This window comes from Eurosta solidaginis, chromosome 4 (assembly GCF_040869045.1).
Source record: "Eurosta solidaginis isolate ZX-2024a chromosome 4, ASM4086904v1, whole genome shotgun sequence".
NCBI classification, from domain to species: domain Eukaryota; kingdom Metazoa; phylum Arthropoda; class Insecta; order Diptera; family Tephritidae; genus Eurosta; species Eurosta solidaginis.
The window spans coordinates 248,168,147-248,181,062 of NC_090322.1; the positions used below are offsets into that span (position 1 = coordinate 248,168,147).

At 36.7% G+C, this 12,916-nt stretch overlaps 1 pseudogene; it reads right to left on the reverse strand.

Moving 5' to 3' along the window:
- LOC137251251 (cytochrome P450 4g15-like) overlaps positions 1–12,414 on the reverse strand; it is a 195,137-nt pseudogene extending 182,723 nt beyond the window's left edge.
- Positions 12,415–12,916: the final 502 nt, after the last annotated feature.

Here is a 12,916-nt window from a genome sequence, read left to right on the forward strand (position 1 = left end):
CTTCAAATTTCACCAAATGCTTACGTGTATAGCATATATTGTTGTCTGAAAAAATCATAGAGATCGGTGGTATATATATTATATACCCCATATAAACTCAATTTTTGCCCCCTTTTTACGGCTAGAAGCTTCAAAATTCATCAAATTTCATCAAAGAGTTACGTTTACGTCATATATTGTTGAAATACGTGATTCGCAGTCATAGTTTTTACACGCAGACTACAAAAAAACAGAAACTTTGCATCCTCACACAAAGTACCTACCTGTTTTTATACCTTTCATGAAAATGAAATGGTATATTAATTTCGTCACGAAACCGAAAATTGTAAGTCTTAAAGGAAAATAGATAGACCCACCATTAAGTATACCGAAATAATCAGGTTGAAGAGCTGAGTTGATTTAGCCATGTCCGTCTGTCCGTCTGTCCGTCTGTCTGTTTGTATGCAAACTAGTCCCTCAATTTTTGAGATATCTTGATAAAATTTGGTGAGCGGGTGTATTTGGGTGTCCGATTAGACATTTATCGGAACCGACCGGATCGGACCACTATAGCATATATCCTCCATACAACCGATTTTTCAGAAAAAGAGGATTTTTGTAATATCTTACCCAATTTAACAGATTGAAGCTTCAAACTTCACCATATACTTTCGTATATTGCACGTATTGTTGCCTGAAAAAATTGATGAGATCGGTCGTATATATAGTATATATCACCCACAACCGATTGTTCAGATAAGGAACTTTTCGTAATTACTGCCCCATTTTAAGAGCTAGAGGCTTCAAATTTCAACGAATGCTTGTCTGAAAAAATCATAACGATAGGTGGTATATATAGTATATATATATAGTATATATACATAGTATATATATATATATATATTTTCGCAAATTTTAGCCCCATTTTAACAGCTAGAAGCTTCAAATTTCACCGAATACTTACGTATATAGCATATATTGTTGTCTGAAAAAATCATAGAGATCGGTTGTATATATAGTATATATCTCAAACAACCGATTGTTCAGATAAGAAACTTTTCGCAATTTCTACCCCATTTTAATAGCTATAAGCTTCAAATTTCACCGATTGCTTACTTATATAGCATATATTGTTGTCTAAAAAAATAATAGAGATCGGTTGTATATATAGTATATATCTCATACAACCGATTGTTCAGATAAGAAACTTTTCGCAATTTCTACCCCATTTTAACAGCTATAAGCTTCAAATTTCACCGATTGCTTACGTATATAGCATATATTGTTGTCTGAAAAAATCATAGAGATCGGTTGTATATATAGTATATATCTCATACAACCGATTGTTCAGATAAGAAACTTTTCGCAATTTCTACCCCATTTTAACAGCTAGAAGCTTCAAATTTCACCAAATGCCTAAGTATATACCACATATTGTTGTCTGAAAAAATCATAGAGATCGGTTGTATATATAGTATATATCTCATACAACCGATTGTTCAGATAAGAAACTTTGTGCAATTTCTGCCCCGTTTTAACAGCTAGAAGCTTCAAATTTCACAAAATGCTTACGTATATAGCATATATTGTTGTATGAAAAAATCATAGAGATCGGTGGTATATATATTATATACTTTTTACGGCTAGAAGCTTCAAAATTCATCAAATTCCATCAAATAGTTACGTTTACGTCATATATTTTTGAAATACGTGATTCGTAGTCATAGTTTTTACATGCAGACCACAAAAAACGTGAGGCTTTGCATCCTCACACAGATTACCTACCTATTTTTTATTTTATATTTATCTTAAAAATCGTTTAGATATGTTCAAATTTCACTAAATGCTTACGTGTATTGCATATATTGTTGTCTGAGAAAATCATAGATACCGGTGGTATATATAGTATATATCCCATACAACCGATTGTTCAGATAAGAAACTTTGCGCAATTTCTTCCCCATTTTAACAGCTAGAAGCTTCAACTTTCACCAAATGCTTACGTATATAGCATATATTGTTGTCTGAAAAAATCATAGAGATCGGTGGTATATATATTATATACTTCATATAAACTCTCATTTTTTCCCCTTTTTTACGGCTAGAAGCTTCAAAATTCATCAAATAGTTAGGTTTACGTCATATATTTTTGAAATACGTGATTCGTAGTCATAGTTTTTACATGCAGACAACAAAAAACGTGAAGCTTTGAATCCTCACACAGATTACCTACCTATTTTTTATTTTATATTTATCTTAAAAATTGTTTAGATATGTTCAAATTTCACTAAATGCTTACGTGTATTGCATATATTGTTGTCTGAGAAAATCATAGATACCGGTGGTATATATAGTATATATCCCCTACAACCGATTGTTCAGATAAGAAACTTTGCGCAATTTCTTCCCCATTTTAACAGCTAGAAGCTTCAAATTTCACCAAATGCTTACGTGTATAGCATATATTGTTGTCTGAAAAAATCATTGAGATCGATGGTATATATAGTATATATCTCATACAACCGATTGTTCAGTTAAGAAACTTTGCGCAATTCTGCCCCTTTTTAACAGCTAGACGCTTCAAATTTCACCATATGCTTACGTATATAGGATATATTGTTGTCTGAAAAAATCATAGAGATCGGTGGTATATATATTATATACTTCATATAAACTGTCATTTTTGCCCCTTTTTTACGGCTAGAAGCTTCAAAATTCATCAAATTTCATCAAATAGTTACGTTTACGTCATATATTTTTGAAATACGTGATTCGTAGTCATAGTTTTTACATGCAGACCACAAAAAACGTGAAGCTTTGCATCCTCACACAGATTACCTACCTATTTTTTATTTTTTATTTATCTTAAAAATCGTTTAGATATGTTCAAATTTCACTAAATGCTTACGTGTATAGCATATATTGCTGTCTGAGAAAATCATAGATACCGGTTGTATATATAGTATATATCTCATACAACCGATTGTTCAGATAAGAAACTTTGTGCAATTTCTGCCCCGTTTTAACAGCTAGAAGCTTCAAATTTCACAAAATGCTTACGTATATAGCATATATTGTTGTCTGAAAAAATCATTGAGATCGATGGTATATATAGTATATATCTCATACAACCGATTGTTCAGTTAAGAAACTTTGCGCAATTCTGCCCCTTTTTAACAGCTAGACGCTTCAAATTTCACCATATGCTTACGTATATAGCATATATTGTTGTCTGAAAAAATCATAGAGATCGATGGTATATATAGTATATATCTCATACAACCGATTGTTCAGATAAGAAACTTTGCGCAATTTCTTCCCCATTTTAACAGCTAGAAGCTTCAACTTTCACCAAATGCTTACGTATATAGCATATATTGTTGTCTGAAAAAATCATAGAGATCGGTGGTATATATATTATATACTTCATATAAACTCTCATTTTTTCCCCTTTTTTACGGCTAGAAGCTTCAAAAATTCATCAAATAGTTACGTTTACGTCATATATTTTTGAAATACGTGATTCGTAGTCATAGTTTTTACATGCAGACAACAAAAAACGTGAAGCTTTGAATCCTCACACAGATTACCTACCTATTTTTTATTTTTTATTTATCTTAAAAATCGTTTAGATATGTTCAAATTTCACTAAATGCTTACGTGTATAGCATATATTGCTGTCTGAGAAAATCATAGATACCGGTTGTATATATAGTATATATCTCATACAACCGATTGTTCAGATAAGAAACTTTGTGCAATTTCTGCCCCGTTTTAACAGCTAGAAGCTTCAAATTTCACAAAATGCTTACGTATATAGCATATATTGTTGTCTGAAAAAATCATTGAGATCGATGGTATATATAGTATATATCTCATACAACCGATTGTTCAGTTAAGAAACTTTGCGCAATTCTGCCCCTTTTTAACAGCTAGACGCTTCAAATTTCACCATATGCTTACGTATATAGGATATATTGTTGTCTGAAAAAATCATAGAGATCGGTGGTATATATATTATATACTTCATATAAACTGTCATTTTTGCCCCTTTTTTACGGCTAGAAGCTTCAAAATTCATCAAATTTCATCAAATAGTTACGTTTACGTCATATATTTTTGAAATACGTGATTCGTAGTCATAGTTTTTACATGCAGACCACAAAAAACGTGAAGCTTTGCATCCTCACACAGATTACCTACCTATTTTTTATTTTATATTTATCTTAAAAATCGTTTAGATATGTTCAAATTTCACTAAATGCTTACGTGTATTGCATATATTGTTGTCTGAGAAAATCATAGATACCGGTGGTATATATAGTATATATCCCATACAACCGATTGTTCAGATAAGAAACTTTGCGCAATTTCTTCCCCATTTTAACAGCTAGAAGCTTCAACTTTCACCAAATGCTTACGTATATAGCATATATTGTTGTCTGAAAAAATCATAGAGATCGGTGGTATATATATTATATACTTCATATAATCTGTCATTTTTGCCCCTTTTTTACGGCTAGAAGCTTCAAAATTCATCAAATTTCATCAAATAGTTACGTTTACGTCATATATTTTTGAAATACGTGATTCGTAGTCATAGTTTTTACATGCAGACAACAAAAAACGTGAAGCTTTGAATCCTCACACAGATTACCTACCTATTTTTTATTTTATATTTATCTTAAAAATTGTTTAGATATGTTCAAATTTCACTAAATGCTTACGTGTATTGCATATATTGTTGTCTGAGAAAATCATAGATACCGGTGGTATATATAGTATACATATATCCCCTACAACCGATTGTTCAGATAAGAAACTTTGCGCAATTTCTTCCCCATTTTAACAGCTAGAAGCTTCAAATTTCACCAAATGCTTACGTGTATAGCATATATTGTTGTCTGAAAAAATCATAGAGATCGGTGGTATATATATTATATACCCCATATAAACTCAATTTTTGCCCCCTTTTTACGGCTAGAAGCTTCAAAATTCATCAAATTTCATCAAATAGTTACGTTTACGTCATATATTGTTGAAATACGTGATTCGCAGTCATAGTTTTTACACGCAGACTACAAAAAACCAGAAACTTTGCATCCTCACACAAAGTACCTACCTGTTTTTTATTTTATATTTATCTTAAAAATCGTTAAGGTATGCAGATCTGTTCACTATATATTTCTTATCTTATACATCCGATTATTCGGAGATTACGAACGGGATAAGATTATTGTTCAGCCCCATTCATGAAAGGTATGAAGTCTTCGGCACAGCCGAAGACAGTCCCGTTCTTCTTGTTTATTTTATATTTATCTTAAAAATCGTTAAGGTATGCAGATCTGTTCGCTATATATTTCTTATCTTATACATCCGATTATTCGGAGATTACGAACGGGATAAGATTATTGTTCAGCCCCATTCATGAAAGGTATGAAGTCTTCGGCACAGCCGAAGACAGTCCCGTTCTTCTTGTTTATTTTATATTTATCTTAAAAATCGTTAAGGTATGCAGATCTGTTCACTATATATTTCTTATCTTATACATCCGATTATTCGGAGATTACGAACGGGATAAGATTATTGTTCAGCCCCATTCATGAAAGGTATGAAGTCTTCGGCACAGCCGAAGACAGTCCCGTTCTTACTTGTTTTTTGTTACATTCTAGTACATATACCAAGGGAACTATTAAACCATTTAAACCTCCTGCAAATAATAGAATTTCAATAAAATCGAGAACTGTATTCAAATATCTAATCTAATATATATTATAAATGGGAAAGTTTGGATGTTTGTCCAAACGTTTGTCTTTGTGACTCGCAAGAGCGGCTGGACCGATTTGGATGAAATTTTGCACACATATAGCCAATAGTCTAGAAGGATCTACTAGCTATATATTTTTCAAAAGGAGAGAGGTCCTCCCCTCCTAGGAACAGTTATAATTTAATTATTATATTTTTTAGTCTTTGCGACTGAATTACGCCAGAACGGCTACACGGATTTTGATGAAATTTGGGACACAGACAGTAGTCTAGTAGCGAAATTTTTTTCGAACATGGAAAGAGGGGTGGGAGTCCCACGACCCCTTCGAGCAATTACTTTTTAATAATTTTTACACATTATAACTTTACGTATACTGGCCTTCACCAATATCACAGAATCAAGGGGTCAAATAAGTCGAGGGCTTACAAAGTGAGCAGTGACACCCTCCGGCCCCCCCCTTTATCTCCCCTCTGGTGTAAAATCTATAAATTGTTATAACTCAATATAAATTGTCTCCTAAATCAATAGTTTTTGGTATCTGGCACATACAGATCGAGACAATTTTGGAAAAAAGAGCAGCGGTCCTTCTCCTCCCGCCATTGTTTTTATTAGCACGCTTTTATTAGCTTTACCTGTATGTTTCTTTGTAACTCTTCATTCGCTCCAACGCGCCTGCTGCCTTGTTAAAATGGTTCTACAATTAGCTTCGCTTTATTTGTAATCCCGTTGGGTTCATATCGAGGCCCTCCCGGGATCATTTTTTGATGGTTTTCGGGATCATTTCTGCGTAGTTTTCGTGATCCGTCTGGGATCCCGTCGGGGTTATTTTGGGATATTTTCGGGACTATTCCGGGATCATTTCGGGACTATTTCGCGATCATTTATGGACCTTTCCGGCATCATTTCTGGATGGGTTTCGGGATCCATTCGGCATCCCGTCGGGGTATTTTCGGGATCATTTGCGTACCTTTGAGAGATAAATTATTGAAGGTTTCCGGGATCATTACGGGACTTTTTCGGGGTCATTTTGGATCCCTTCCGCCATCATTTCTGGATGGTTGTCGGGATACGTCCGGGATCCCGTCGGGGTCATTTCGTGACTTTTTCGGGATCATTTGGGGTCCCTTCCGGCATCATTTCTGGATGGTTTTCGGGATCCGTCCGGGATCATTTCGGGACTATTAGGGGATCATTTGAAGACCTTTCCGGTATCATTTTTGCATAGTTTCCGGGATCCGGCGGGGATCTCGACGGGGTCATTCCGGGACTTTTTCTCAACTAATGCGGGATCATTTGGGACACCCTTTCGGCATTATTTCTGGATGGTTTTCGGGATCCGTCCGGGATCCTGTCAGGCTCATTTCGGGACCTTTTCTCGACTAATACGGGATTATTTGGCGACCCTTTCGGCATCATTTCTGGATGGTTTTCGGGATCCGTCCGGGATCATTTCGGGACTATTTCGGGATCATTTGGGGTCCCTTCCGGCATCATTTCTGAATGGTTTTCGGGATCCGTCCGGGATCCCGTGGGGGTCATTTTGGGACTTTTTCGGGATCATTTGGAGTCCCTTGCAGCATCATTTCTGGATGGTTTTCGGGATTCGTCCTGGATCCCGTCGGGGTCATTTCGGTACATTTTCTCGACTAATACGGGATCATTTGGGGACCCTTTCGGCATCATTTCTGGATGGTTTTCGCGATCCGTCCGGGATCCCGTCAGGGTCATTTCGGGACTATTAGGGGATCAATTGAGGACCTTTCCGGCATCATTTCTGGATAGCTTTCGGGATCCGTCCGGGATCCCGTCGGGATCATTTCGGACTTTTTCGGGATCATTTGTGGTCCCTTCCGGCATCATTTCTGAATGGTTTTCGGTATCCGTCCGGGATCCCGTCGGGATCATTTCGGGACTTTTTCGGGATCATTTGGGGTCCCTTCCGGCATCATTTCTGAAAGGTTTTCGGGATCCGTCCGGGATCCCGTGGGGGTCATTTTGGGACTTTTTCGGGATCATTTGGGGTCCATTCCGGCATCATTTCTGGATGGTTTTCCGGATTCGTCCGGGATCCCGTCGGGGTCATTTCGGTACTTTTTCTCGACTAATACGGGATCATTTGGGGACCCTTTCGGCATTATTTCTGGATGGTTTTCGGGATCCGTCCGGGATCCTGTCAGGGTCATTTCGGGACTTTTTCTCGACTAATACGGGATAATTTGGGGACCCTTTCGGCATCATTTCTGGATGGTTTTCGGGATCCGTACGGGATCATTTCGGGACTATTAGGGGATCATTTGAAGACCTTTCCGGCATCATTTCTGCATAGTTTCCGTGATCCGTCGGTGATATCGACGGAGTCATTTCGGAACTATTTCGGGATCATTTGGGGTACCTACCGGGATCACATCTGAATGGTTTTCGGTATCCGTCCGGTATCCCGTCGGGGTTATTTCGGGACTTTTTCGGGTTCACTTGGGGTCCCTTCCGGATCATTTCTGGATGGTTTTAGGACTTTTTCGGGATCATTTGGAGACCTTTTCGGCATTATTTCTGGATGGTTTTCGGGATCGCTTAGGGATCCCAGCAGGGTAATTTCGGGACTATTAGGGGATCATTTGGGGACCTTTCCGGCATCATTTCTGGATAGTTTTCGCAATCCGTTCGGGATCATTTGGTACACCATCATCATCTCAAGATAGTTTTCGGGTTCCCGTCGGGGTCACTTCGGGACTTTTTCTCGACTGATACGTACTCATTTGAGGACCCTTTCGGCATCATTTCTAGATAGTTTTCGGGATCCGTCCGGGATCCCATCAGGGGCATTTCGGGATTATTAGGGGATCATTTGAGGACCTTTCCGGCATCATTTCTGGATAGCTTTCGGGATCATTTGCGGTATTTTCCGACATCATTTCTGTATGGTTTTCGGGATCCATCCGGGATCCCATCGAGGTCTTTTCGTGACTTTTTCGGGATCATTTGGTGTCTCTTCCGGCATAATTTCTGAATGGTTTTCGGGGTCCGTCAGGAATCCCGTCGGGGCCGTTCCTGAACTTTTTCGGGACTAATACGGGATCATTTTGGGAGCCTTTCGGTATCACTTCTGGATGGTTTTCGGGATCCGTTTGGGAACCCGTCGGGGCATTTCGGGAATTTTTCGGGACTAATACGGGATCGTTTAGCGACCCTTCCGGCATCATTTCCGGATGGATTTCGGTATTTGTACGGGAACCCATCAGGGTATTTTCGGGACTTTTTCGGAACTATTTCGGGATCATTTGGGGACCCTTTAGGGGTCATTTCGGGACCTTTTTTGAATTATTACGGGATCATATGGGGACCCTCTCGACATCATTTCTGGATGGGTTTCGGGATCCGTCCGGGATCCCATCAGGGTTATTTCGCGACTTTTCGGGAATATTTCGGGATTATTTTGGGACCATTTCGGGATAATTTGTGGATGGGTTTCGGGATCCGTCCAGGATCCCGTCGGAATTTTTTCGGGACATTTTCGGGACTATTTCGGGATCATTTTGGGACCATTGCGGCATAATTTCTGAATGATTTTCGGGATTCGTACGGGATCCCATCGGAGTTATTTCTGGGCTTTTCCGGGATCATTTGGGTATCCCTCCAGATTCATGGATGGTTTTCGTGATACCGTCAGGGTCAAATGGGGACTCTTCGGGACTATTTCGAGATCATTTAGAGACTCTTCCGGCATTATTTCGGGATGTTTTTCGGGATGCATACGGAATCCCGTCGGCGTACTTTCGGAACTTTTTCAGGGCTATATCGGGTTCCGTCAAAAATATTTCGGGACTTTTTTGGGAGTATTTCGGGATCATTTCAGGATAGATACTTCAGGGATAATTTCTGGATGATTTTCGGAATCCCTGCAGGATCCCGTCAGGATCATTTTGGGACCCCTCCGGGATAATTTATGGATTATTTTCGGGAACTGTCCGGGATCCCGTCGGAGTTATTTCGGGACTTTTTGGGGCTTTTTTCCGGATTATTTCGGGATCATTTTGGTACCCTTGCGGGATAATTTCTGTATGCTTTTCGGGATCTGTCCGGGATTCCGTCGGAGTTTTTTCGGGAATTTTTCCGGACCATTTCGGAATCATTTGCGGACCCTTCAGAGATCAATTCTGGATGGTTTTCGGGATTCCGTCAGGAATTTTCGGGACTATTTCGGAATCATTTTGGGACCCCTCCTGGTTAATTTCTGGATGATTTTCGGGATGTGTCCGGAAATTTTAGTATCATCTTGGGACCCTTCAGGGATTATTTTAGGTCTCTTCGCAACCGGTAGTTCAGCACACATGCCTTTTTAAATTATGAGCTTTTATGGCCGTGGATTTGCTGCTAATTATTCGTAATTAAAATTCGGTATGTTTAATCTTCAATCTAACAGAGATTTTTCGTTCTATTTTTGAATTTTTTAAACGAATCGTGTAACGAACTGTTATAACTATAATTACACTTTTTGTAATATTTTAACCAACTAAATACCCGAAAAATCAACACTATTTTCATCTAAAAAATTCTCTTTGGTTTTAGCAAATTGTAGTTTCACTCTTTTGTTCTATGAGTAGTAATTATTTCACCCCTCTCATATCAATTAATTTAATTTAAAAACAAAATGTATTTTTTTTTAATTCGAGAAAACTGTATTGTACTATTCATGAAAGCGTACCTTTCGGCTTATCTTCTCATTTAGTTCTTTTTTTTTTTTACTAAATTACAAAAATAAAATACATTAGACAAAAATAATTTTTAAACAGATAACGTGAATAGCACATATATTTTATTTTCTCCTTGCGGACGGGGCCGCGGGTAAAGGCTAGTATACATATAAAGAAAACACTTGCCATGTAATGTATATAATTGGGAAAAAAGTGCCGTCCATATGAATCGAGGAGCAACTTGCTAAAAATTTCAAATTTTATTTTGGTGAAAAAATGATTAGCTTTTGATAATTTGGCCCACTATCATATAGCAAAAATTGTTTTCCATCTATTGTTTTGATAAATTCATTTTCAAGAACGAGTTCTTTGAGATTATTAGGATTTTTCGGAACGAAATTTAGAGCACGTGTTCGCCTGACGATGCGCATCATTTGATCGACTGAAGTGAGAATCGGTCTAACAGCTATACTTGCATTTGATATAATCTGTCCTACAATATCTCTCGGGTACGACACTCTTCAGTAGCCTTTCGTTTTAAGTCTTTTGCCAATCGATAACATTCCACTTTCCTAGCATCTGGTGCATGTAAATGTATGCCCGTTATCTTCATGTTGTCATTATTTTCACCTGGTTCCACGTTGTTATATCGAATTAATCTGGCACCACAATTCGATTCACTTTTTTTACTAAAACATATTCACGAAAGTGAAAAAACTTCCAATTTTGTGAATTAGAATTAAGTTCTTACTTTCTACAGAAAAAATAATCTGTTTCATTATACGACCTATCGAATGTATATTCAAATCCATCTAAGAAAATTTACAATAACACGAAAAAGTGATGATAAAAAATAAAGACAGTGATCATACATTAAAAATGGATTAGTAGTTTATACTTAAAATATATTAAAACTGAAAAACCAAACATTTAAGTAGTCAGAAGGCAGAAAGACATTTATAACTGAAAATTTGGAAAATAACCAGATGGCTGAAAAAAAATTCAGAAGTCAAATTTCAGAAGTCAAAATTCAGAAAGTAATCAGACAGCAAAAAAACATTAAATTTTGCGCAAAATTTAATGTTTTTTGCTGTCTGATTACTTTCTGAATTTTGACTTCGAAAGTTTGACTTCTGAATATTGACTTCTGAATTTTGACTTCTGAAATTTGACTTCTGAAATTTGACTTCTGAAAATTGACTTCTGCAATTTTGATTTCTGAATTTTTGTTTCTGAGTTTTGACTTCTGAATTTTTGCTTTCTGAAAAAAGACTTCTGATTAATGTTTTCTGAAAAAATGTGTTTCTGAATTTTTGTTTTCTGAATTAATGGCGGGAACCCATATGCATATAAAAGGAAATATGATGATTTAAAGCAGGAACCAATATTATTTATAAAAAGCACAAACAAAATAGGTCCGTGAATGCCACCCTGAGGAGCTCCGCACATTGCAAAAAATGGGTGGGACTTTATGCGATTAAGCGCAAATCTTTACTATAAACTTAGGCAATATGTATTAGAGGAAAGTTGCATACATATATAATTATCTATATAAATAAAAAGTTTGCGAAAATATCTCACTTACTTGATGCCGGTCCGAAAACATCCAATAGATGCCCAATAATGGGTAAGCCTTTTGGTCCAGGCAATCGGTCGGCCAACTTGTATAAATGACGTCGCGATAGACGCCAATAAGTCAGCCATAACAAAAAGGTGGGAAGTAAAAGAAAATAAAAAACGCTGCTTGGCGATATGAAAACATGATCTTTTAAAATTTCCAGCGACATAATTGCTGGTTATAATTATAATCTTGATTAATGAAAATATATTTAACTGTATTGATGCGCAAATTTGTTGTTGTTTTTTTTTATTAAAAAGTATATTTATTTTTGTAATATTGTTATATAATAATAATAATAATAATAATCTTCGCAGACAAATATCAATTAAGTCCTTTGGCCATTAAATAATGCACAATTAATTAAAATACACAGACACACACACACATATGCACGATTTTAAATATTGTTGTATATTATACTACACAAATATGTACCTGCACTAGTTTTTGCCTTTATTAAATATATACAGCGATTATAGTATGTTTGTATGTATGCCACTTTCTTAGTTCGTTGGCTATCGGCAGTGATATTTTCTAATCTAGATAAGAGCGTGGCTTAGTTCAAAATATTTGTGTGCGTCAATCAGTATTCTCCTGAAGACTCAGTTTGTTTGCAAAATGAGTGTAGCTGAGTGAAAGTGAGTACAATGTTTTGACACTTAAATACTCTCTATCGGTATTGCTGCGGTGCGCTCTTATGTGTTGTATTGAAAGTAAAAGTGCATTAAAACGATGAAAGTCAAGAGCTATGAGGCCTCTAAAGCCGTGCCTTACTATTTATATACAAACGAAAATGAGCTAATACGGGCTGCAGGAAGAAACGGTTGAGCAGGTTCTGCGTTCGTGTCCTGCGCTCGT